The sequence below is a fragment of the Aptenodytes patagonicus genome, chromosome 2 (assembly GCF_965638725.1).
Source record: "Aptenodytes patagonicus chromosome 2, bAptPat1.pri.cur, whole genome shotgun sequence".
Lineage (NCBI taxonomy): Eukaryota > Metazoa > Chordata > Aves > Sphenisciformes > Spheniscidae > Aptenodytes > Aptenodytes patagonicus.
Window position 1 is genome coordinate 3,776,871 of NC_134950.1, and position 25,444 is coordinate 3,802,314.

A 25,444-nucleotide genomic window follows, 5' to 3' on the forward strand; every position below is an offset into this window, starting at 1 on the left:
ATGAAGTGCCTCTGTACTCTCACGTTCTGGATAAATTTCAATAAATTGGTGGAAGGTATTTAAAAAGGACACTCTTATGCTGGAATTCATACTCCAGATCTTTTTTCTTGTGTTACAACTACCAGTCTGGGATGCTAGCAGTGAAAACATGGGTTTTATTTACTTCTTACCATTAAGCTTTTGAGTCCTTATTTGAGAGAGCTGTCAATGAAAACTCAAGTGTGTGACTGATATTTAGCTCCATCAGATGTGGTTTCCAGACTAAATCTGTTTTTCCTTTCATTTCATGTTAGTGTAAGTCTAAAGGTTCAAGTACATTGCTGAGTAACATGAAAACATGGACATATTGACTTAATTTCTTGAAAAGGTTTTAATTAGAGGCCAGGATTTTAAAAACTGCAACAAACAAATCCTTACTGTATCACTTTGAGCTCTTGTATGGAATGATAGCAGAAATGATTTAGGAACACTCTAAAACTAATTTTGAATGTACTTGTTTAGCACCTGAACTACAGTGATCCTCGTCTCCCTGAATGGTAACTTCTACAGGATAGTTATTTTGTCCTAAAAGCTGTCTTTTAAAATTTTTTTAAGTGTTTGAAAAAACCCTAGAACTTAATGCAGATTAATGCAAGATTCAAGTTTGTAAATTGTTAGCAATTTCAAGCGAGTCTCTTGATTCCTAAGATGGCCACTTAGGAACCTCAGCAGTCTGGTGTGTTCTACCACAGTGTTCAATGAATGTGGTTTATTGTGTTTGTTAGAAAGACACGAAGTTGAAAGAATGGGAAATTAAACGGAAAATGTGATATCCAGATAGATAGCTGGTTTTAAATAGTCTTTTTAGTGTAGGAGAGGAAGAACTTCTGTGGAGATGATCAAGTAGATCTTTTTAAAAGCTCTCGTTTTTCATGTCCTGCTCTTCGTATTCAGGCAGTGGTTGATGGCTAATCAGATGAACTGTTGAAGAAAGTGGCTAATTAGGCACTGAACAACTTAACCTGCAGGTTTTGTGTTGTAGACTTAAATTTTATTTTCCCTATCCCGCTCCTTTGTAACTTTGTGTTCTTTCTACCAAGTAAGCTTCCTGAGGTAGGAGTTTGTTGCTTGCTCAGCATTTAGTGTTCCTGACACTGGGATGCAAGTCTTGCAATTGGGGGGACTTTGCGTGTTAGGTCTTCATGAATAGAAAATGATTAAAAAAAACCCTCAACCACCCCCCCCCACCCCCCCCCAAACAGCCAAAAGCACAGAAAACTTCAGATGGCTTGATCTGATTTTCTCTGTTTGTATTAAAGCAGACACAAGAGAGGCAGTTGTGATTACCCAGGTGTGTTGTGCTGAAAGGTGTATGAACTACTAAAATTTGCAAAGGAATGTTTTGAAAGCTATGTCAGGGGGATGTGTTGTTGGAGGGAGCTGACACAGGGAATCATGTATATGGAAGAAATAGTTTCAGAGATGGCAGGAGAACCACAGAAACTGAATGCTCTCTGGCTCTGACAATACTTGAAATCCGGAGATGCAGATCACTGGTGGTGTCAGTGGTTCGTGGATTAAGAAGAAATTGGAGAATAGTTTCTGAAATCTGGTTTACAAGGTTTGAATGCAATTTCTGTCAAGTAAAAATCAGAATGGAAAAGCTGAAGGCAACAGGCTTTGTTAGAGAACATCTGATGATTTGCTTGCATCAGTGTTAATTATGGGTACATCTGAATTTTCTTCAGATCTGCAGCAATCCATGGCTGAACTGGTGAAACTCTCCTGTATTGGATTTCTTTTGTCCCCTATGACTTGAAGACTTTTCCCCCCCCCCTCTAATTCTCTGCATTGGTCCTCTGCCCTTTTTTTATCATGTTCAGCGCAGAAAGGGCTTATAGAAAAAGTTTAAGTAGTTTTTGTTAGCTTCCTATTGCACTGAAGTATTACTTCTTTTTTTCTCCTGGGAAAGGGGAGCTGACAAGCACTCAACTTGGTTTTATTTTGCTGCAGGGTTCCAACTTCATACAGTGTAATACAGGTCAGTTTAGAGCTTAATCCTTAAGACTAATCTTGACCCTTTCCCTGCCCGTGGAACTGTAATTTAACTCATTTTAAGACCCTGAACTAATTTCCTTCCTTTTGACCAAGAGTGTATAAGCAAAACGCATGCATCAGTTGTCCTGGAGACAGTAATGGGAGATCACGTATTCTTTGCCACTGCTATCATTCTAGGTATGTTGATGAACAATAGATCTAGAAGCATTTAGACAGTGTATATGTTAGAGTCCTTAAATGAGGTACTTCTCATTGCCTTTGCAGAGGTTGTGGTGATAGAGAAGAAGCTGTTCTCACTGTTTGGGACAGTAAGAAAGAGGTCAGAGGGCTCTATTGACTGCTAACTACTGCTGCTTCCTGCTGCCATGCTTGGGGTTTTTCATTGTTTACCCACACATGAAAATGTGCAATTCCTGCTTTTGTTTTATTTCATTTTGGGGGAGGGGAGAGGGAGCAGACCATCTGAGGCTATAAAGTATCTTTGGAAGGCAGAGATAATTTTTCCTTTAGTCCCATTAAAGTTCCTGGGAAGGATACGAAGCAGCAGCTGACTTTTTTTTTTTGAATATGGGAAGGAGGAGCTGCTACTCTTTCCTGTTTTCTTGCTGCTAGGATAGCAAATAATTTGGTTGCAAGGGGGTAGCAGAAGTCTAGTTTAGCAGAAGCTCAAAATGAGCTAAATGATATATTTTGAAGGTCTGACTGCACCTCTTTAACCAGGTACCTAGCTTTTTTCCCAAGCCTTTCTTAAGTTGCAAGGAGTGTTTACTGATATAATCCGTGGGATGTACAATAGCCAGTAGGGTCTCGGGTCCATCTACATTTGATACTTAATTTCCTAGCATTGCCTTCAAGATTACTGCTACTGAAGATGCTAGAAAGAGACTTATAAATCCCAATGGCTGAGTTACACCCAGTGGTGGGGATTTATATCAGTCAATACCTGTTTCATCCTGTCTGTTGTAGGTTTTATGTTCAGTGTGAATGCTGAGGCAAGTTTGTCCTCAGTAATACTCTGTAGTATTGAGATTCAGAAATTCTATCATCTTTAAAAGAGAATTGCCTTTTACTGATTTTTAGGCAATCTTTTAAATTCTTTTTCTATGAAAGATAGTGTAAAAGCATAAAATCTACTGCCATTTTCTTACTTTTACATAGGTATCTGTTCTTGATTTCGTTTTTTGGACTAGGCAGTTGTAATCTTTCTGTCCTTTGAGGGAAAAATTGTCTTATGTTCTGGTTTAGAATATTGGAATTTTTATTGCCCACTTTTCTCAAGTAAAAGTTAATACAGAAAGGAGAAAAATAAAATTAGCGTTTAAAAGAGTACAGTTCCTTTTTATTTTTGGTTAATTAACCAAGCTGTTTCCCAACTTTTTTTTCCCTGCTGTTTCTAATACACTTTTCTTCAAGCAGAAATTCCTTTTGCTGGTGGCTGAATGCTCTTGTGGTTCTTTTATACCTGCTTATACCTCAGGTTTTAGCAGTCTCCTCCTTCATTCCCTTTGCTCCTTTACTGATGCTCTTCTGTAGTGGAAGCTGTTTAAAGGCAGGGTAACTTCTTCATAATTGATTTTACAGTCTAGGCAGTAGCACACAAAAGTAACGTGTAACAGGTACCTTTATAGTTCAGTTGCTTGAACTCACTCTTTGTGAAGAGTTAAACTTCATACTAATTTAATTTTGTATTAGTCCTTGTTGCCCTTTCTTTACGCTTTCCCCCATCAAGTTCCAGAACTTGATGGAAGTGTTCTTGTATTTTTGCCAATGCCTAAGACCTCACGTGCCTGATACCACTTTTTTTGTTAACCACCGGTGGAAAGAGATGGGAAACGTTGCTACAACCACAGTATTGGAAGTCAGGAGGCAAGAATTTTATTTCTACCTCTTTTGTGGCTTATTTTTTTTCCTTTTGATGGCTAAACTAATTTACCTGCGGTGCTGTTGTTTATTCCCCTTTAAAATAAGGACAGTGCTTTGCTTAGGCTTCATCCACTGGCATATAAACACACGGCAATTCTGAAGTCCTTTTCGTAGAGGGGTTTGAAGTACGCCTCACAAGGAAAAGTAGAAACCATGATGTTGGATCAAAGTTGTTCATTTAAAGTGCCATCTTAGTGCTTGGAATGAACCTTGGCATGGCGATTGCAATTAATTCACGTTTCTCAGTGTACTTGTTAACCTTTCATGATGCTTGACTCAGAACTGCATTTGCTAAATAAAATGCACTTGCAATTTATCTTATGAGTAGGAACAAAAGCTGGTTGATAATATGTATATATAAATGCACATCGCTCTGAGATGAGCCACAGGTTGGAGGGTTTTAATCTCTAAACTCCATTTTTAATTGTATTGAAGATTGTTTAATTTTGTTATATTTTTAACTAGTTTTCTATTGCCAGCCTTCACCCAGGAAACCTTGACACACTGCTGACATGTAAGGGTCTCTTCCTTGCAATGAAGCTCCCTGCAAACATTATAAATTACGGTTTCTGTTCTTGCTCTTGCGTTAACAGCACCATTATGAGAGTTCTGTTAATTAACGGCTAAAGAAGTAATTCTGAATTTTTATCAGCTCTCATTTTCTATTTCAGGCTTAAGTACTATATCCTAGAGGCTTCTAGATTCCAGTTGGTTTATTAATTATCTTGTCTTTTTCACTTTAGTTTGTATAACTCAGAAAGCTGGCTGTTTTCTGTACTTGTTCTGGTGCCTCTCAACTCCACAGTTTCTTCCTACTCCGTATTTAGTGCATTTTGAATTTTGTTGTTCAAGTGTCTGCTCAAAACATACTTTTCAAGTTCTACAAGAGCTGAGTAAGCAGTGATGTGCAGGTTATTGATTGATTGGTGCTCAGTTTGTGATTAACCTTTTTCTGCTGGTGCAGAAAAAAAAATGCTCTACTGTGGTGTAGCAAGGGGGTAAATAATTGGGGTAATCATTCCGCTGAATTCGGTACTGGTAGGATTTAGTTAGAATGCTATTTTCAGTTTTGGGCACTGTACATTGAGAAAGGGTTTTGCTCTCTTTTGGGTGCTTTCAGTAGCAGATCAGACAGCTGAAGAATATGACACACAAGAATTGAACAAATTAGGATGTTAACTTTTTGTCTCCCTGTAGTCTTAAGTTATTCACGTGCATTAGGCAACTACAAGGAGGAAGAAGATAAAGATTTATGGGTGCCAAAACAAGGAAGAGTTAACTTAAATAATAGGACTGAAGACTTGGGTTGCCTACTTGTGGAGGAAGACTTCTAATGCTAAGAATAACAAACCATTGGATTAGATTAGGGATCTTGTCACTGACAGCCTCTAAGAACAAATTAGACATTTCAGAAAGGAAATGCTATTTATCCCTACCTGAGGAGTGGCAGATTGACAAGATGACCTCTTGAGTCCCATCCAGCACTGATTTTAGTGATGCTGACAGGTAAAGAATGTGGGGTTATTATTTTCAGGTTTACGCTGATAGTCAAAAGGTAGTTGACAGTAACCCCAGCAACTGATAGTTTTCTCTGAGCTCTTGTAAACAAGTCCTCTCTGTTATCTTGTTAGCTATTGCCTGAGACTGCAGCTTTGATGTAAATCTGTTGCAGGCAAAGCATCTTGTATTTTCTTTGTGGAATGCTGTTCTCAGTTATGGCTGTAAAGGTCATGGAAAGAGGACCCTTTCCATAAATGAAACTGTCATGCTCTTCTATAGATGCAGATGTTACCTAGATGTGGCTTGAAAAACAGAACTGTAAACTGGTTACTGATATTAGAACAATTAGCTCAGTTGCCATTTTGTTGTACACTTATAAATTTAATGGAAGAAAATATGCAAGACTTCTAAACTGTGCAAGCAAGTTAATAAAGTGGCCTTGGAGGATGACTTTTCTTATTCCTTTTGGTATTGCCCTTTAATTAATGACTGCATTTTATTACATATTAATAAACTGAGCTTTGCTTTCAGAATAATAGGAAGTCCTGGTGGATCTGTATTTTCATTTTATGTCTATCTTTCTTTAATATGATAGCTTATATTTTGATGTTGCACCAGTAGGCTTCCTCTTAATTGTAACTCAAATTAATCTACTTTAAAGCAAGTCAAAATGTTTCTCAGCATTTTGGCATGAGACTGGGAAACAGAATTAAGTAAACTTTAGTGAAAATGTGTATGGAGACAAATTAAAACGTGGTCTGTATGCCCTTCTGTACTCAGTACAGCCTCTGCTGGAAACTAGTATTAATGATGCACCCTGCATTTGAGATGTTCCTTACGAAAGAATAAACTCATTGATCAGATAGCTTTTTAAACATTATATTAAAATTTAGAGGCAGAAGCTGCTGGAATTAACGTTTTAGTGCTACATCTGGGCTTTCAGGGAGCCTCTAAACTAAAAGATGGAGCTAAGTGTACATTTGTGCAATGTGTATTAACTCTTGTAAGCTGTTTGCTATGGTCTGGGGAACTAAAAGTAATTTTAAAAGAAATCTGTCGTGTGAAGGCAAGGGGAAGCCTCTTGCTCATCATTTGTATTGAATTCTTTTTAATCAGTTACAAAAGCACCTAGCCAGACTAGATACTAAATCTTCATTATCAGGATAATCTAATAATTTCAGATTTACGTGGATTTCTTGTTTAGCATTACCTTTGTAAATTGCGTGGTTTTGGCTAGGGGGGATCTCCTCCAAGGAGGAGGACAGCATTGTTATTACCTGCCTTAGTGCATATGTACATAAATCGTGTTGGACATTTTAGTTAATCAATGGTTATCAGGAAAAAACAATCAATTTCCGGAAGTGAATAATACTCCTTTTATTTTGCCCTTGTATTTTGATGGTACAGTTTAAGGATTGAAGTTTATAAGAGAAATAGGGGGGGGGGGAAAAGTAGATGGCATGTACTTCTCTTGTAGGAATATTCTGGCTCTGTCTCTTCTTGAATGCTTTGTGAATATTAGGTTGAGTTTATTACTTGTATTTCTCGGGTTGTGGACGGGAACAAAAATAACATAGTCAGAGCCCCTGTAAAACTTAGTCAAGGAACGGAGTCAAAAGAAGGAGCGGGATATAACACCAAATACGCTTCTTTTCCATCTTCTGCCTAGAGTTTGCGTCAATATTTCATTTTTATAAGAAATCAAGCTTTAGTTCTCTGGATTTCATTCCCTTGTTGGTGAAAATTTGTTACCTACATGAAATTAGTAAACAACCAAGTGGATTTCTTTAGGAGATTAGCCACCTTTAGAAGAAGAAGGTGTGCAGCATAGACGATTAATTCTCTGATGGGGATTTAAATTGAAAGTTTAGTTGTGTCGTAGGCTACAAAGCCCCTGCTTATTCAGCCTTAGTAGAAGGGGGAGAATTTCTTTGTGCGATAGCAGTACTGCTTGTCTCATACTGTTTCGGTGCTTTCAACAGCTAGTTTTATGCCTTACTCTATTTTCATCAAAAGAGGAAAGGGAGTTCTTAGACAGGAGCGTGTATCATTGGCTTCATTTTACAACTGAATCAGCTTTTTCTTCTCTTAAAGGCAAACAAAACCTTTAAACTCTTTCATAATCTGAGAAGAGTATTGAACACAGCAGCTTCCCTTCCTAGGAAACAAATTTTGGAGTTCTGTAATGTATTTATCTATGTGGCTTTTGGGAGATAAATCAGGATTGCATTGAAATTCTTTCTTTCAAAAGTCTTTGTTACTTCTGTTGAAACAGGTATTGAACTATAGTATTCTCAAGTGGGAGTAGGAACATTGGTCATGTTATAGCAAGCAAGAGATCGTAGAGTGCAAGTACGGGAAGGGTGGGGACTGCAGCAAGTTGTGAAAATAAATGTACATAAAGCATACTTGCTTTAATACCTTACTCTTGAAGTTGATAGAAGTGGTAAAATAAGGCAAGACCTTGTGCGTTGCTGAGTCAAGATCAGTTTTGGAAAGGCGAAATGGAAGTAGTGAGTCTTGACAAAGGACTTGAAGCATAGTCAAAGTGAAATGGGGACGGGGAAACTGTGGTGCCTGTGTGCATATAATGTAAGTACTTAATGCACAGCTGTCACTTGAAATATGATAGTTTTTTGGACTGAGTCTGCATTACAGCAGTTTTAAGTGTTATGCCGAACTTGTGTTCTATGTTGTTAAATCTTTGTCTTTATAGCTGATTTTGTATGATGGCCCTTATGAATAGGAGGTGATAGTAAGTATGGTCTCCTTTATTTTCTGGTGTTTTTAATATGAGACAGAAGTGAGATCTTACTGAAGTTTGCCCTTCTTCCCCCAGTTCAGTTATAACAATCTGGTTAAAAGTTTCTGTAGAACTACTGGTGGTGAGGCTGATGGTGACCATATGGACATGTTTTGTGGTGACGTGCTTAGGATCTATGTTTGGGTCCAATGAGTCTGTTCCAAATTCTGCTTTATGGACTGCGTTCTTCTGGTGTCCAAGCCACTGAGCAATGTTAAGATCAAGTTAGTGCTTGTACACCAATTGTTCCAAAACGCTAAGGGTTTCAAGACTACTAAATCTTCACAGCATTGTATCCATGCAAATAGTGCCTTTGAGTCAGTCTAGAATTCAGTAACTGCCTTGACTATTCTGGGACTCTTCCTGAAGACCGTAGGTCATTTGTTAGTAGACTGTACTCAGGGCTGTGTTGTACTATTCTTTGCATAGGTTTCTTCTTGGTGCTGCTGCTGAAAGTGCTCCAGGCAGGTCCATTACCCTCATTGCTCAGCGTAGAGAAGCTGTGTATATACAGTTGTTTATGCAAGATATAGGAGAGTATCTAAAAACCTATAGGTACTGTATAACTAGCAGTAACAATAACATCGCAGGTAACTTAGTTATTATTATGTCTTATCTCTGCTAAAGAAAATATTACTTATGTCCAGAAATTGCTGTTACTGTTCTTTCCCTGCACTGGCAGAGCTCTTGAAGTCTTTCCTGCCTACTGTGATCTTTTGTGGAGTTTTCCTGTGACTTACTGTAGTGCCAAAGGGACATCATTAGAGACCAGATCTGATCATGTTAAATGCTTTATAAGGATAAAAATGTTGCATCGTGTCAAATTGTTTATTTGCTTTGCACATTACCTCCCCTGGTGTGACTTGAGGCCATTTCCTCTTGTCCTATTACTTGTTACTTGGGAGAAGAGACCAAGACCCACCTCGCTACAACCTCCTTTCAGGTGGTTGTAGAGAGTGATAAGGTCTCCCCCAGCCTCCTTTTCTCCAGGCTAAACAACCCCTGTTGGGTTAGCGACCTGCTACGCCACTTAGACACACAAGTCTATGGGGCCGGATGGGATCCACCCAAGGGTACGGAGGGAGCTGGCGGAAGTGCTCACCGAGCCGCTTTCCATCCTTTACCAACAGTCCTGGCTAACCGGGGAGGTCCCAGTTGACTGGAGGTTAGCAAACGTGATGCCCATCTACAAGAAGGGCTGGAAGGAGGATCCAGGGAACTACAGGCCTGTCAGCCTGACCTCGGTGCCAAGGTGGGTGTCGGTCTCTTCTCCCAAGTAACGAGCGATAGGACAAGAGGAAATGGCCTCAAGTTGTGCCAGGGGAAGGTTTAGATTGGATATTAGGAAAAATCTCTTCACCGAAAGGGTTGTCAAGTATTGGAACAGTCTGCCCCAGGGAAGTGGTTGAGTTACTGTCCCTGGAGGTATTTAAAAGATGTGTAGATGTGGTGCTTAGGGACATGGTTTAGTGGTGGACTTGGCAGTTCTAGGTTAATGGTTGGACTCAATGATCTTAAAGGTCTTTTCCAACCTAAATGATTCTATGATAAATTTAAGTATTTTGGTTTTCTTAATTTTTCAGTTACTGTAGCTTAGATGAACGCTTAAAATAGGATTTGAGTGTTCTGGTTTTTTATTAAAAAAAAAAAATCTCTGCACTGTTTCTTTTAACTTTTTTGTGTTACTTTATTTTATCTCATCAGATTCTCTTCTCTCGTGGAAATCTTCTGGTGGCCTTTGTGTGTGGGGAAAAGCTTAAGTAGCGAAGGTGAATAACGGTTCAGAAACAGTTCTTAAAAATTGATTCCCAAGTGCTTAATATGTAAGCTTAGGCTTTCTACTGGTACTGCCTTTGTCCCTGTAGTATATATTTGTTCAAGAGGCAAAAGAGCAAAAACAACTAGCAAAATAGCTAAACCAACTCTGTAGATTACTCAACTCTGGAGTTCTTTCGGTTCGATCATTTCCTTTAAGGAAAAAAAATACAGCTCTTTCTGGACAGTGTATTACGTTTGTGTTGAGCTGTATCTGTATGTATTTGTTACTTCAGCTAAAAACTGGCTTGGCTGTCCTATGATGCACATACCCTGAGGAAATAAATGCTTTTCACTAGTTCCTCCCCCACACTTTTTTTTCCAGAGAAGCACTTTTTCTCATTCTAGATCTGGATGCTGCTAATGTTTTGAATCGCTCATCAGGGTTTTCAATACTCACTGAATTGTTGTTTCCATTAAATGTATGTTAGCTATATGAAAGGTTCACTTCAGAAGAATCCTTCTTTAACCCTCCTCCTTCTTCAAAATACCAAAACCACACAACTTGTGAAATTTTTAGTTTACTTTCATGGGACCTACAGGATTTCTGGCAACTTGCTTTGTAAGGTATCTATTTTGATTTCAAATGTAAGCCCCTGCTTCTACTTCTACAAACTTCTTTTGTGGTTTTTTTTTTCTTAAGGACTTCCAGCTAAATAATCTGCACTTGTAAAGCAGGATATATGCTGCAGCTAATTCATTTGGAAGATTATCTTGTCTTCATAATATCAGTTATTTGCTTTTAAGCTTGTTGGATATTTGCCTACTTCAATGTTAGGTCAAGAAAATAACCTGATCAATTCTAAATGTTTATTTCAGATTTCATGTTTCATCCTGTATTGAGCACCTGCTGCTGAGAGCTGGAAAGTCTACTTAAGGTATGTGGAATAGCTAATGATTTCACTTTCACACAGGGTTTTATTCTGGGTAAGATGGTTCAAGTTGAGATTTTTTTTTTTGTTCTTTCGTTGTAATTATTGTTGAAAATCCTGATTTTTAAACAGTGGACGTTAAAACAGAATTTCTTCGTTTGTCTTTTTCCCTGAGCCTCCTAGAACTGGCCTTTCTCTGACATCCCATTTATGGCCCTTCCGTTCAGCCTGAGGGGGTACAGAGGTGGGTAGGCCTGTGCAGCAAGTAATCTATTGTGTATGGGAGGAATTTGTAACGTGTTTTTTTTTTCAGCTACCAAAACTACTTAGCTGGAAATTCTGACCAGACTGATGTGCTGGCTTTGGAGCAAAATATTAATGATTCTCTATTTTCATGTTCTGCTTTTTTGTAAAAATTTGTCTTAAGCAAAGACTGTAGGGGCATTTGGCTTAATCTTAAGTAGTTTTGCTATAAGCAGGAGTAGAGAAGTTGGGTAACCACAGTATTCTTTGTGTTACAGGAATCTTATTTCTGGTTCCTATTTTTTTGATTCATTGTGACACCTCCCCCCACTCCAGTATACTTGGTATTTCTGACTTCTGCTTTTATTGGTGCTGACATACATGGATGTTTGGAATATTCTTACATATGAGTGTGGCTAGAATAACTTGTTGGATATATATTTTTTTTTTCTTTTCTGGTTTGGTGTGTTTATTATTTGTTTTTCTTTCTACAGTCTTCTCTGCGGTTGGTGGTTTGGGAGCCTGTATTACTTTTTTTTCCTAAGGCTTTGGCAGGTACCAAAATTCATCGCCTGCCACTTCAAGAGCACTTTTGCATCGAACTTGCTGATGTGGAGAGCCTTATTTAAAACTTTTATATCACCTGTTTTAGATTACATTAATGTTCTCCTTGCTTGGGCTGTAATGCACTTGAAAACAAAGGAGGTGTGGCTGCTAGCATTTCACATGGACTAGGCCCCTAATGGGATTTCAGACTGTTATCTTGCAGTTCAGCTTCAGAGTATTGCCCCTCCAGGATGTCTCCGTATTTTCACCTTCAGGGAACAGCAGAGGGTCTCTCTGCGCTTCCTGACTATCTACATTTGCAAGGATAGATGTCTTTATTCTTCAGGAGCTTTTTTGCTTAACTTCTGACTTCATGAGTGGTCTGGATATTAGTCAGCCTTTTTTAAACTTCAATTTTCAAGTTTATGGTGACTAATTGCTTCTCCTTTTCAATTTCTCCCTTCCCTTTTCTGGTGTGGGATAATGTTTGTATTATGCAATTAGTTTTTTCCAAGGAATTCCACCTACTTTCACCACTCCAAGGAATAAGTTGAATGGTTTAAGAAATAGTAGTCTTCAGTTTTGTCACCTAAACTGGAAAAAAAAAAGGTACTTCAGTTTGAACAAAAAGCACTAGTACTGGTATCTTTATCAATTAAGACTAAAATTTGTTGTGTTGTGTATCATGTTAAATCTGAATTATGATTCGGATGGAAAAGTAGGCATTTTTAAAATATTTTTTGAACATCTAAAACTAATAGTGTGACAAATCCAGAAAACAAGGGGAGGGGGGCAAACCGGGCCCCCCCTCTTCAGTTTATTATATATAAAGGCCTGCAAATCAGACCTGTGACTTCAGGGGTTTTTTTATGCTTCCTTTCATTTTGTTTGACCTTTTAAAAGGAATGGCTATGACTGTTGTGATGTCATAGGCAAAAAAGCACACTTGTATGTTTTGTGAACTGAAGCCATTTGTTCTTTGGAACACATGGTTTGTAAAAGGCTGAAGTGAGTCATATCCTGCTAAAACCATGACAACTAAGTATTTATTAGTTTGTTAGGTAAATATCTTGCAGTACCTTCCTAGATAAGACTTCATAGAAAACCAGCCCTGTGAATAACAAGACTGTGAAATATAATGGCAAGTAAGAAGAAGAAACAGTGAAAGATCTTAAATGTAAATTGCAGGTACTTCTGACTTGTCAGGTTTACATTGAACTATGTGTATTTTTTCTGGCTGGGGATTTGGTAGGAGGAAGAGCTCAGTGGTACTTACTCTTTGAAATTGGTATTATATATGCAAATACTGGAATGACAGTTCCAGTGGAAAGGACAGAAAAATGTACTGAATCTCTTGCTTACCCAGGTGCTTTATAAACTGTTATTGTAAGTCTTACATTCATATTGCAAAAATTTAAGCTCTTGTGTATCACGGTAGGCCTTTCGTTACACGATCACATACTTCGTTCCACAGAACGACTACCTTCTTTGGTACCAAAAATACACTTGTCTATTCACTGCACTCTTCAAGCCCTTCTCTTACAGGATGGATTTTTTCCTGTTAAGTTTGCCATGGTAGTACTGGCTTTACCCATTCATCTTATGATATTATTAGTATCTGTATTGCTTGGAGTCACAGAATTTAGGATAAAAGGTTTCAATTTTAGGTCCCTGCTCAGACATGCCATTTTTTGTTGTAACACTTAAAATTTGCACTCAAAGCAGATCTCCCACTGATTTGAATAGCACCTGAAAGTACTTGACAATTCTGTATTTAACCCCCCAGGTATCAAGGCATGTGCCCATGAAAGAGAAAAGCATGGTGATTGCGGGAAAACTTGACTAAATGACTCTGCTAACATGATCCAGAAAGCCTGAATGCATAGATGACACTTAATTGCTTCAGCTCATAAAGTATTCTTTGTCTTCTTCCTGATGGTAGTTATTTACTCTGATTATTTATTAGGGAATGCAGAAGACATGTATCAATAGGAAGGGATTATGAGTTTCTGTAAACAGTTAGTTTATAATACAGTTTATAATAAACAGTTCTGTTTAGCTTTATAATTCTGACTTACTCCCCAGGCCAGTCTTTATGCACTGAATTGGTGCAGGGGTTCTGTAGGTAAAAGTACATGTAATTGTATGGGTATTTATTGTGTGTGTGTTGTCAAAGATGTTGGACAGCCATTGACAGTAGGTGGTGCTAGCACTTCCACCTAAGCAGCAGCTTCCAAAAGATGTTCTCCTGATTGTATCCCTACTGCAAGTGACATCAGATGCTTTCCAACTTTATGGTTTTATTTCAGTTGAAATTAAACTAGTATTTGATGAGCAACCTTGTTGTATCCAGCATAGCACTCGTTTAAAAACAGTTTGGCAGATCGATAAATTAATGTTCCTTTTTTATCTCTTACAGCAAGAAATGCTTCCCTAATGAAATCTTAAAGATCCATGTTTTCTGTATATTTTGGATGTTATACGTGTAATCTTGTTTTAATACATTCAGGGCTTTTCCCTTCCTGATACAAAAGTCTGTTTAGAAAGATTTCAGTTTGCACTTAAAACTGTAAAGAATAACCACTCTATTCTCAAGTGTCAAGATAATCAATGTATATTGCTTCTTGCCAATAACACCTATGTGCTTATAGCTCCTCCTGGCTTCTGAAAGTGGAATTTTGCTGGGCTTGCTGCCTGGTTTATTATTCTGGACTTTTGGGGCATTGGAGAAAGATTTACTTTTCCTCCAAGGTTATAGTAAACCAACTTCTTCCACGCACGCTGCGTTCACAAGTGTCTGTGAGTTCACCAGTGGTTCAGTGCAGAACATGCTCTTCTCTCTGGCTGGGTTCTTGCTGTGGAGGGCTCTGTGCTCCATCTGTATTGGCAGGCATCACCAGAGTTTTAAAAGCAATGAACTTGAATGTAATGAATACAAACTGTGCCATGTGGTGCTTAATGCCTTCCTGAACTCTCTGTCCTGGCCTTTGCTCAGCATAGTTGTTGTTCCTCAGCCTGTCCCCAGAGCAACAGTTGTCTTTTACATAAAACTAAGCGGGCTGGGGAAGATAAATTTCAGTGCTCGTGATATTCTCCTTAGTTGTCTCATCCCTCAGTGGAGTTTAATAAAACCTCAGCCTGTCTGGATTATCTCGGAATATGTTACTGAGGTAGAATGAAGTAGGGTTTTAGTCTTCCCTCTGGAGGTGCCAAAGGTCTTCTGTATACCAAAACAAATTATTTGTTTTGGTTGCTAGCCCTTCTGGTAAATGTGAGTAGGGAAATACAAAACAGAAAACAAAGTTTGACTCTGTAAATAGTACTCCTTTATAATACAACTTGGATGGATCTGTAGTAGTACATTCTGATGATGCCAGGCGTAGCCATGTAATGCTACTGCTGCTACCTTCCAGACTGTTTAAATTGCAGGTTTGTGACCATTATTTCAGCTTGGAAACGTTGAGACCTTCTTACAGAGTAGATTCTTCTCCTCATTGTGGGGCAACTAATTTTTTTTTTTCTTCATCGCAGCCCTGCAAACACATACCTGTTCAAATTTGTGTAACCATGTTGACATGTTCAAATCAGTAATAGTAGTTCTTGTATAGGCATGCTTGACTTCAGATATATGGTTTTCTTAACTATTATGGTGGTAGGCTTATTTATAGTTGTAATGAAGGTGGATGCAACCCATTTTATTAGTCTAAAAAGCAAAACTAATTCTGTTTCACTGTGGCTATTCTGCTCCATCCCACTAGTGTATTTATCACTTCTCTAAAAATAGATTTAGAGCTTTTGGGAGGGTTAGAGCTTAGAGCAGGGTTATATTTGCAGTAAAGTTCGCTGTAACTCTTTTCTATGAGAACACTTCACTTGCTCGCTGGTCATGTATAATTGTCCTTTGATCCTGTGTTTTGGTTAATGGGGTAAGGTCCGTACTGCCTGTTATTTGCTGTAGAAAATACACAAGACTGTTTAACACTGGCCTGGGAAAGTTTCTAAAAGCAACCGGTTATTCTGAACCATTCACCAGGACCATTCTTATACAAAATAATCAACGATAATGTGCATCTCACTGCTAGGTGGTAGACTTAAAATTTCCAGTATGTCCAAATTTCAGACACTTAGTGGATCAACTCCATATCAGCCTTGCACCTTAAAGTGTGTTACCTTCCTGCTCGTACAAAGAAAATTTGAAGAGAATTTTCTGAGAGCATCAAAAAGACAAATTCAAACCTAGACCATAACCTTTTCAAGGCTTGAAAAGTTCAGTTCTCACCTGTGAACTGAGTTAGGCTTGCCAGGCTTCCTGTTATCCTTTGTGATAGTGTTTGTTATTGGTGTAGCATCTTGAGTTGTAGTTGTAGACCAGGTTGTAATGAGTGTCCTTATAAGAAAAAGAAAATCGGTGGATACAAAAGTACTGACAAGTCATAAAATACTGTGGAAAAAATATTGGCCAGCTTGATAGGCAGCAGGAGCAGCAAGTGACAACCCAGGGGTTGCCAAGGTTGGTTTGTATGCGCTGTAGTAAAGGAAAGATCTGGGTTATTTCCTGGCAGACATTCATGGAGAACTTCCTCTGAAGAGAAGCAGTCTCGAGTGCATTTCCTGAAACGTGTTTTAATTAGCAGTGCCTGAGACGCAGGGAATTTCACTCCTCAGGAAATTCGGGGCTTATAAATACTCTGCTGTGCTCAAAACGGGACCTGATATTCTAGCTTAACCCTTAACAGCATTGTATAAAGTAAAAAGATTACTTGTTTCCCTTATGTTTGGCACCCCTTGTTCACAAGTCCCAACATAATATTAGTTTTTTATTTATTTTCCCCTTCTCTCGGTAGTCTCAATAGTTCTTGTTCACTTTTGATTCACTAAAACTTCCACATTTTCTGTGGTATTACTGTCTTGCTAGTAATCTCATTTTGTATATGCATGGTTGATTATTCTTACCTAGTTGTAAAGCTGGTGGAAAATCATGCGATAGTGTTAGAAGCCTTTGATGTGATGTCTTTCCTTCTCATGTATTTATAAGACACATTACCAGTTACATGTGAACAGGCAGTATAAATCCTTTCAAATCGGCCTGACTCCCCTTTATGTCTAGATGCTTGCAGATAATTTGGTTTGCTTGTTCTCTTATTTCTTTGGGACCTTGAGTTGCGTAAGTCTTCCTAATGCATCATAATTCTTTAGATGCCAATTTCTTTTGAAACTCATTGCTTTGAATTTGTTTGCTAAGCTTGTAGTTGAGTAGAATATATTTATAAAAAGCTTTCTCCTGTTTAGTGAGCTTGTGCTGCTAACCGTCTCTGTTTAAAATGTTCCAACTCAGCAACAGAGTTTTTAGCCGTGGATTTGTGGACCAAAAGTGTTGACTGTTTTGGAAATAATGCTGTGTTTTCATGTGCTTGAATTTCATTAAGTCCCTTTACAGTAGCAGGAATTGGCAGAAATAGTGGTTTATTTTTGATTATATTGTGTACTGTTCACACATACTGCTATCTTGGGTATAGAGTAGATGGCTATCAGAAGTGATGAGATTTCTTTTGTTTCTTTCTTACTGGTAAGTATGAGTCAGTACTTTTTTTCTGTGGCAAGAAGTAAAGCAGGCAACTTGAATTCCCTGGGCAAGATTCTGGACAAATGCAGCTTGGGCAGTTTTTCCTTATTAAGGAGGATGAAGAGGACGTGAAAAGGCAATGAGAGTCTATAACTGCACTCATAAAGGAATGCATTAAATGAGATATAATGCTCTGTGCCAAGGGTGGGCCTTGATTGCCTAGCAGAAGTTATTAATAGCTGTTCCAGGTACCACTGAAATACTGCCCTTTAACAACATGTGGAAGGTATATTGTAACACAGTCCACTCCCAGCTGTATTGTGGAAGGTGCAGTCTTTAAATTGCTAACCAAGATTCCCATTAAAAAAAGAAAAAGGTCATTTCTTATTTTAGTAAAATAGTATTTAGAGTATGGAAAGGAAAAGGGCGCTTAAAAAGTCATGGTTGTCAACAGGACTCCAAGTTTGGCATTCCAGGTTATATTTGTATGTATTGTTAGCAGGTGGTTGTGTTGTCATTTCCCTCTTTCAGGATCAGTCTACTCGGTTTAACTTTCAGGATAGGACAATAAAAGCTTGGCAGAATCATAGTAGGTGTTAAAGCCCAAAGGAATTGGGGCAGCTATGATCATGGAGTCCTTCCTTTCAGCCCGTTCCTTTACTGTAAATGATCTCTACAAGAGCAATGTCCAAAAGGAATGGTAGGCTTTTTCTAATAGTATAATACTCAATGTATTCTAACTTTCTCCTGTTTCTGGAAGTCTTTTCGTGGTGTTTTGCTAGTAGTAATATTCCTGGGAGTCTGAACCGTATTGTGTCATAGCTATTTTAAGCAGAACAATTCAGGTTGTACTCCTCTGCCTTTCCTGTATGCTAACTCTTACAAATCACCTTACATATAAATTTGAGTCGGACTTTTTTTATGGTGAATAATTTACCTTAGAAGCCTCTGCATAATAATTTTTGTTTTTGAAAAACAAACAGGATGTTAACTTCCACCTCCTTTTTTGCATGGTGTTAGGGGCTTTGATACCTATCCTTTGATGCCTTAAAAAAATATCCTGAGCACAGGATATATTTGTATCCAGCCTGAGTCCTTGTGCTTCTAGCTCTATGCTAAATCCTAAACAGATGTGACCCTATTTGAGGCCCATTTTCTCCAGGAGATCTTGTATGCATGTAAGTAGTCAATGAAGAATAGGACATCTGGTGGTGGTGCTGGTATCTGGGCTTCAGTTCAGAGGTTTCCTCTTCCGAAGGTTTGAAGAGAAGCCAAGCCAAAGCTACCTGGAAGATTTGCTTGGGGTGTGTGTGTATGTGTGTATAAACATATGTATGTGGCCTGAAACTTTCACCAGTTACTCTTCTACTTCTTGAAGGAAAAGGTTATGAGTTAGAGCTCTATACTAAATCCAGAGTTCAAGTGACATAGGAATTCCTGAATCCTGATACTAATAACATAAATGAGACATAACATAAATGCAGCTCTCCCCCTGGAAAAGAGAAAGAATGACATAAGGAAAACAGTATGTTACATTGCTTAATATATTGATGGGCTCTGTATCCATAGTGATGACAGCAGAAAAACCTGCATAGAATGCCGCTACCGTTACCGCAATAACTATATACAAGCAGTATGACTAATATGGGTCAGAAGATGCTGTTTTAGCTTTTCTAACTAAAACTCCCACTTGAAGGTGTCATCATACAAAGAAAATTTGTGATGGCTATATTTGGGGAGCATCACACATTTAAAAATTAGCTGAAATGCACAAATACAGAGTTAATTAGTCTTTTAGCATCTAATGCTTTTCTAATGCAAGATGTGCATCCCCTAATTCTTAGTGGGCAAAGTGTGGAAGTACTAAGGTGGGGAGGGAGGGTTGCAATCAGTCAGAAGGCTCATCTGTTTTTAAGTACAAGACTAAGTAATCCTTCTTCATTCAAGTTCCTCACCTGGTTTGTATTTTTAAAGAGAATACTTAATCCCTAAATTTGCATCTGAACTGTAAAATACTTTTGTCAGGAAAAAATAATTTCTGTGTTATTTGGGTGAGTTGGGTGGAGTTTACTTTAAATTTGTTACTTTTAACATGAACTTCTTTTTTCCGCTTTCTTCAAAATAATTTTTCAAGATAAACTAGTGGGAACCTGTGAACGTTTGAAAAGCAGTTTGTAGGAAAGGCCCAAAGCTTGGTCTCAGGTCTAGAATTTTTGCTCTCATAGAAGTTATAGTTAGTTATAGAAGATTATAGAAACTGAACCAAAGACTTGCTTTTGGGGATGGTAGAACTACTGTTTTTCTCAGTCCTCTTCAGTGGCAGCAATGCAGAATTTCTGCAAATTCGCACGTGTCAGTTAATACTGGTTTTCATCTTTGCAGCATCCATGTTTTCTGTATAGCTGGTCTGATGACTAATTGAGGTCATACGCAGTCTGTTCAGGAAATCCTGGTAACTTTGCATTTCCTTATTTTTACTGTTCTCTCGTATCGTTAAAATTTCCTAAAATGTGTTTTGAAGCAAGGACATGTCTTGATTTGTTTGCGATATCTCGAATTTCTGAAGAATGCAGAAATTTGAAGGAGGGAAGCAGTTAGGGATCTGAGCAGCCCAAGGACAAGAAACCTCTCCAAGCCTACTTAATTCCCTGTGATAGAAAGAGAAATATGCGGAAAAAATTTGGTTTTGGCTTATGCAAATAATGGCACGTGCCATTTGTGGCTTAAATGGGGTGGTTATTCCCAAATTTTTGTTAAAAGCAGGGGATACTAAAAAAATTGTGTTGAAATATTCATAGTATATAATTGCTGAGGCTGTTGGTAGTGCACATTGGTATTTATTTCACTTTATGGTTTATAATATATACACTTTGTAGATAACTTCTGTTACATTTTTAACTCCTAGACTGACTGCAAATTAAATATTGATTTGTGCATTGCTTGTTTTCAAGCTTCAAGGCACTTCTGAGTTGTGGTTAATTGATCTCCAACTCCACATTTTAACACACAGAGGTGGTTCTGAAAGCAAGGCATCTGAATTGCAAATTACTGTTTTACACATGCAGTTCACATATTTAACCGATTTCATGAACTTGAGACTAGCCTGTTTTGCTGTGCAAGTTACTCTTTGAAATGCTGGTAAATATGAAGGGAAAATAAGGATAGAACAAAACAAGAAATAAGCTACTGTTAACAAGTTTTCTAATGTGAAAGTAACATTATTTGCATGTAAAATATTTAGAAATTGTACTCTTATCATTCACACTGTCCATCTCACGGCATTCAGTTTCCCAAAAACCCAAAAGTCAGACCTCAGTTTTCTGGAGCCTTCAGTCACAAATGTCAGTATTTAGCCAGTAATCAGTGCTGTAATCCAGTCCATGAATGTTCCCAACATAGGTTTCTGCTGGCTTATTCTCACAACTTACACATGTGAATTAAGTACATTTCATCATCTGTCATGGTTTTCTTGAATGAGAGAATTTTGTCCCTAAAAATAAATTTTTGTGGCTGTTGTATGAGGCCATATGAGTTATTTTTAATATTTTATGATACTTAAAAGCATTTGGATGTGTGTTCGTTTGGTTCTTAATCAATGTTACAATTGATTGCCTTTCATTTGAATAACATACTCATCTTTAAAGAGTGTTGGGCTGGAGGTCCACCAGGTCTCTAGTCTTGGTCATAATGTAAAATTTAAAAGCCCACCAGGAACTCTGTTTCACAGAGGGCAGCTGTTGAGTTCAGCAGTTGAAAAGAGTTGCTTACTACCAGAAGTCTTGTCTCTGACGGATGGTGATGAGCTGATAAAAGTTAACATAACACAGTGAGATTGTCTTAACTCTTGAGCAGGTAGAGTGAGGTTTCCTTGTTTGTTGTCTTTGAGATGTCATTGAAAAAGCTGATGTCAAGAGGGAGAGCCATGTTGGCCTTAAGACACCAGATGATGTAGGTTGGCTCCATCAACCAGCAGTTTATAAGGAGACAAGGTGTCCGTTAATGATTTGCATGGGAAGGAGTGCAAGTCATTGGAACCATTTTGTGACAAAACTACTGTATTTGCTTACCCCAACTGCAAAAGCAATGTATTACATATTTGCATTTTGAATGGCTTTAGTTTTAGGGTTTGGGATGGAGGCTGAGGAGACAATGGGGAGTTGAGTCCTGCGGAGACTAAATCTTGGAAGCCTAAATAGTGATAAAGTCCTTAGTTTCTCAGTCCAGCTTGGTATTTTTGTACTTTGGGGAAGAAATGGAGGACTTGGAACTTTACATTCTCTTAGTATTAACTTCTTAAAAAGCCAAACAAGATAGTATTTTTCTTCAAACTTTTCAGAAATAGAATATCTGGATGTAGGACAGGTCAGAAAGGTAAAAATTAGGTGTTCTTGCATTCACGTTAGCGCTTTGGAAAGAGGCCTCAGGATGAGTCGTGGCAAGTCACTGCTGTCTGCCCAGCCTCAAAACTGCACTTCGTGATTTTTGGAACAGTGTCTAATCTGTAGACTTTAAATTTTAGAGCTGTATGTAATTGCCAAATCTGTTGACATTGTCTAATGTCTACAGACAGATGTGAAGATGTCTTCATTAGAAAAGTCTATGTGGGAAAAACCTGAAATCTTTCTTTTTCGGTATTGCTTTTTCTGAGGTGATCTAAATAAGTTTAAGTTAGTATATTGTAATTGTACATCATTGGGATAAGCCTTTTTGTATATGTTGTCTGTAAGAGGTAGTTTGGACCAGATGATGCCCTTCTTCACTGCATAGAAACCCCCTTGGACAGGATGAAACCATTGGAAGTCACCATGCTTGACATCACGCTTCCCCTCTCTCTACGGTCATGTTCTTAATGACAGTATTGTCTGTTACCTTGCTTTCCTAAATAATTAGACTTGTACTGCATACCAACTCTGTTATATTCTCTCCCATGCTTTTTGGCCATAAGCTGCTTCCTACCAAATTGAGCACAGAGGCAGAAGCTTCAAAACACAGGCTGCCGACATCAGTGTGCACGCGTGGTGTCCCCCAAACTGGTACACTTGGAACTTCGAACCATCCAGAGCACTATGATGCTTCTTGCCAGCTGGTAGCAAGGAGGTGGGGTTGGGGCTTGAGGGTTAGCCAGAATGGCTGTCAGGAGGCAGGTAATGGCAGGTCGGATAAGTTTCATGAAAGATTTGCTAGTGTACAGGTGCATTGGGATGAAGGGGCCACGCTGATGGCTGTTTTGCTTTCTCCTTGCTCGAGGGTGTTCTGAACACTCTGATGGTGTTGATGATGGGAAGTAATGCTTTACTAATCTATTTAGAAAAGTTTCTTGATTTTTTTTTTTAATTTTTAAATTTGGTATTTCAAAACAATGTATTTAAATATTTCAAGAAGGTAAAATTGTGTTGGAAGTGTGTAGGGCGGTCTTGTGATCTTGGATAGCCTATTAAGCACCATGCTGTGCCATTCATTTGCATCTTGGTCTTGCTTTTTAAATTCGGAAGCTTTCTGGCACTGCTTTCAGTTTTTCTTTGCACTGTAAAAACGAAGTGATCTTTACAGCTGCTGAGGCAAAAATAAGTTTAAAAACTTAAAAAAAACCATCCAATTAGGGTATGGGATTCATATGGTCAAATGGGATAGCAGGAGGAACAGTTGCCCAGTTTGCCCCAAATTCTTCTAGAAGATTTCTGTGGTTTTTCTCTTCTCTATAGAAAGAGACGCACTCCATAGGTTTCCTTCTGGCCTCGTGACTTTTGTCACCGCTCTGCGATTCAGGAGTTGGGAGAAAGGAGATAAATGGACTTACTTAAATTTCATTCATGTGGCAGCAAGGTTAACATCCCTGTCATTAGGCTGAAAATAATTCTGGCGTTCTTTGAGCTTCCTGTGGTTTGCTCTGAGCTTTCAGCATCCTGTTACTAAGAACTTGTGCATTTCTTCTCATGTGGGGCTGCAGCAGACAAATACAAAGTAGAAATTATTTCAGCTCCAATTCTGTGACATGTTGTTAGCATATGCAGCCCGGAATTCCTTTGTACTGTCACAAATGCTTAATTTGCAGAATGGCGAAATAAATATTAACTGTATCAGAGTTGACACTTGGAATAAGTACACACTACAGTTCTTTAATTTGATCTCTTTCTGCATATCAGCAGAAGATGTATATGTTCAGAAGTTCCTGAAATACCGGCATCCTCGTGCAGTAGCTGGATGATTTTGTGCCAGAATTACTTTAATGTTTTCAAGCTAATATCAGTTCACATCCACTCTGAGCCTGTTTAGATCTTGAAACAGCTTGCACTGAAAATGAGTCTCCTTGTAATAATTATTGGAAATTTGAATAAGGTTTTTAATTTGGACCTTAAGCCATTTTCTTTCTCTTTTATAAACTTGAACTCGAATGACTTTTTGAGGGTGAGTTTTAGGATGCCTTCACCAGCAATTCGGAGAGGGAAGATTGGGGAAAAGAGATCTTGATGAACTCAATGTTGTTTCAATATGTGATTAATTTAAATTTTTTAATAAGCATTGCATATGTATTCTGCACATTATGGGAGATGGATGGTATTGTTACAATGTATTCTAAATAACTTAGTGTGCTAGGGGTATCTGACGCTTCATTACATGATAATTTGAAAACTAGATCATAGAGCAATTAAAAAATGTTCATCTTCTTAATGTTACCGAGGTTGAAAGTGCGTGAAACAACTGTCAGTTCTGTTCTTCATAATCATTGTGACCAAGTTTAATTCTTTGTTCTTACTCTTGTGGAATTCGGTGGCATCTGACTTTGTCTAAGTTGGATCAGGAGCAGAGAAAGCTGGATAGTTTTTTTGCTGGTCGGTCTTTATTCCATGTCCAATGAATGACCAGAAAAGGAAAAGCTTTTTAGAGAATAGTCCTCAAATAATTTATCCTTGTTTGAAATAACAAAAGAGGTGAGCTGCCGTTGGTTTTTCAGGCACGCAGAGTGCTGGGGTAATGAATAAACGACAGTATCAGTGAGGAATTGAAAAAGTTTAACACTGTTTTTTCTTGGTTTAGGCTTTATTATTCCTGTTGCCATAATTTCCTACAGGTTACATTGTGGTACAAAATATTTACGTTTTACTGCCTTCCAGCACTCATTGCTGAGGCAAAAGCAGACATTTCTTCTGTACGCTTCTTTGTGGCCTTCAGTTCTTATCTTTATGCAGACAATATTTGTTCGCTGAGTCCAACCTACACAGGGCTGTACCAAATATGCTTATATAATTGGGATCTTTGTGGTCCTTTTTTTAAAATACTTTATTTCTGCCAATGCATGTTACAGCGAACTTGCTTGCTGATAAGGAATCATTATACATCAACAGTGTATGTATTCACCACCAGTATCGCATTTTATATATCAACAAAGCAAGTTCAAGTAAGATATAATTGTATAAGTGTATACATTATATGATCCCTTTGCATAAATGGAAAAAGCTGTTACTGGAATATTTGACTGTATACTTTTGAAGTGAAACAGCACTGTTTTTTAACATCAGCAGAAATAGTAAATTTCAGACTTTTTTTTAATAGTAGATGCATTTTTTATTGGGAACAATTTTTTCCTAGGAAGTCATGTCTAGATACAAAATTATGGTAGACTTAAAATCCATTTAAAATAGACCCGCAGTACTTTGTAGTACTTAAATACTTACCAATATAAGGCAAGTCAGAGTTACTAAGGGACTTAGTGATTTTTAGCTAAGAAAGAAATGAGCATGTTTTGTGAACAGCACTCCCATCAGGATTCCTTTCCCTGCTGCTGCCCTTAGAATTGGTCTGTTAATTATTTGTGAGGAAAATCGGTTTGACAGCCCTGAAGGCAGAAGTGTTCACTTCACAGTACAAATAGTGCTGTCACGCTGTAGCCTTGGTGCTGGGATGACAAGAGCTGCTTCTTGGAGAACCAGCTCCAGTCTCGCCCCAGGATTGTTTGAGTACCTCCAGCTCTGGGGCTGCCAGCAGGGCTGACTAGTAGATGTGTCTCCTGTAACGTGTTAACTTATAGCTTCAAACCATTCTGTGTGGACCTCCAAACATTCTTATACGGCAGCTTTCTATCATTGTCTTTCGATATTTCTATGGATAACCTAATTAGTTTAAATTGAACCTTCATAAATTTTG

General features: G+C 38.2%; 1 protein-coding gene across 13 annotated transcripts in view; it reads left to right on the plus strand.

The window, feature by feature from the left end:
• The window catches only part of PTK2 (protein tyrosine kinase 2), a 226,338-nt gene that overhangs the window by 3,595 nt on the left and 197,299 nt on the right, over positions 1-25,444 (plus strand). For 8 of the 13 annotated variants that reach the window (XM_076329028.1, XM_076329027.1, XM_076329029.1 and 5 more), the window contains exon 2: positions 10,898-10,956. The exons of 4 other annotated variants lie outside the window; for them this stretch is intronic. The gene's annotated coding sequence lies outside the window, so the exon portion shown is untranslated. Of the gene's footprint in view, positions 1-10,897; positions 10,957-11,730; positions 11,749-25,444 lie in introns of those variants that run through there. One more of the 13 variants, XM_076329038.1, reaches the window with a different exon arrangement.